This window comes from Penaeus chinensis, chromosome 1 (genome assembly GCF_019202785.1).
Source record: "Penaeus chinensis breed Huanghai No. 1 chromosome 1, ASM1920278v2, whole genome shotgun sequence".
Lineage (NCBI taxonomy): Eukaryota > Metazoa > Arthropoda > Malacostraca > Decapoda > Penaeidae > Penaeus > Penaeus chinensis.
In genome coordinates, this window is record NC_061819.1 from 32,221,086 (window position 1) to 32,223,585 (window position 2,500).

Consider the following 2,500-nt stretch of genomic DNA (forward strand, 5'->3'; position numbering starts at 1 on the left):
GCTGGCGTGTTCGGACAATTTGACGGATGACGTAATAAGTGAGCGGTGGACGAACCGTCTAAACCAAAACCGTAACAGTATATACAAGAGAAAATATGCCGTAATATAAGCAGTAAACTGACTTCTTAGATAGTCTAAAATAGGGTGCAGTTGTATTTTCACACTCTACCTCCTTTGCCTTGCGAAAAACGTGTTTCGGGCATTTATTTTTACTATTATCTTGCGGAAATAATTATCCGACATCACACCAATGAAACCTGTATCATCACACAATAACTAATCGCCGTACACACGAAGGTCGAAACTGTTCAGAATAATAAAAACATTTGAAAAAACACATTTTCAAGCCTTACTAATCGTGAGATTCTTCGAACAGACAAGCGATACTACTACATTTTATACGTTGCAAAATGCCTAACGCTAAACACTTCTCTACTATGGGCCTTCAATAGGGTAATGTCAGTGTAGTAGGACTCAAACAGTATCAGAATCAATTTATTTCTTTGCTTGAGTTAAAAACAATCTTCATTTTCTTTATTAAAATTATTATCTCCCTTATTATTAGTTTGCGCTTAGTGGTATATTGGTTCAGACTAATGGTCTTGACGAGATCTTTTTGTTAAAGTAAGCGAAAACTTTATATCCTGGAATAAAGAACATGCCACATATCAGTCTGGAAAATAGAGCCTCGTCTGTATCCTTAATGCCACTGCTATGAAAATGCCCCTCCTACCATTTCTTGAGTTAGAACATCATATAACTATTCATAAACATAATGCACACCAATATACGCAAAGAGATACGGAAATGCATATTATGAAAACAATTAGTTTGTGAACGTGTATATGCGATGGTTATTAATAGTTGAAACAAATGTGCTAGGTCAAATAGCGATGCTAAATGTGGACAATTTATATCCATTATTGTAAATTGTCAAGTTATAACCTTTATTGTTACAACACAACATAAATTTCGACCACATACCACCGTTTTAGTGGCATCTTCGAACAGCCGTAGACTACCTTTTACAATGTGTACACGAACCAGAAAATTTTGTTAATGTAATGTACATCACACACATACACGCACACGCACACGCACACGCACACGCACACGCACACGCACACGCACACGCACACGCACACGCACACGCATACGCACACGCACACGCACACGCAAACGCACACACAACAGTCGAAAAATTGAAACAAACGAAAGGACTGATTGCCCCAGTTCGTCTTCTCGGAATTGCAGTAAATAGGTCGTCAGCACATGGCATTGTTATGTCAATGGTATTCTCTGTAATAATATCCACCCTATAGTCATATTTTCAGCGCAGCATTGATTTAAACATTAAAGCCTACCTGAATTGTGGCAGTTGACTTGAGCCCTATGAATGTATGTGCATGTTAATAAATATTTATTTTTATGCATCATGATGATTACCACATTGCTCTTCATTGTGAGTTACATTACCCAATTATCTCAAGAGTCGTTTTTTGCCCCATGCTCCCTTGCGTATATGGTTTGGTGAATTTAACTCCAGTTTGACTGTTCACCGATAACGTTCCTTTGTGAAGCAGGGCTCTGACACAATTGTAAAAACTGTAAAGGGAGGCGGGAAGGTGCTCCGGGGCAGCAGAAGGGGTACTTATGGTCATTCACTCAAGGTCCGAATTTGTCCCGAGTTCAATAAAACACATTGCATAATGGAAGTATGATATATCATTTTTATCTTCTTTGTGCAAATTTTCCTCCTTCCTGCAATTTCGAAAACTGTAAAGTTGTGTAATTCGTAATTCATCAACACCACAAAAAGTTTCTCCCCTCTGAAGCGAAAAAGGAGAAATGGGTAAAGTCTTTGGCGTACACTGAAGTAAAGGCTTCTGCTCCCTTTATGCCTTGCAATATAAATTACCGTAATCACATCATTCTTAGTATGTTTATTTTCGAAACTAAAACTTTTGAGTGTTGATATTTTACATACATTACATTGAAGTGATAGGAAATGTTTTAGATTCACTTTGAATTCGTTTATTTTATACAAGAGGGTTTACATGAATATTAGACATCATGGGAATCTGACAAACAGTAGCAACCAAAAATGGGTCTAGAGCATTGTCGGCTCTAAATTGTAGATTTGTGACGAATTAATTATATATAAACACATATACGAAAGAGTAACTGAATAATCCCAATGCGATGGGCTTGAGGCGTAAGAGATGGGTGAAATGGTGGCGATGAGGAGTTTCGAAAGTCAAAAGGATCGTGTCATGCAAAAAAAAAAAAAAAAAAAAAAAAAAAAAAAACAATCCAATCCTGGTGGTGCATTTCCACCCTTTGATCCCCCGCAATGGCTTTCGTCTGTGCCTATCTATTATTTTGCCACTGGTCATGGTTTATGGTCACCTCCAATCATTTCACCTATTAGTTTGCCGTTCATTACTGCTGCTGGTTTATTAACTAAGACAAAATTATCATTCTGTTGTTATAAGCCTTT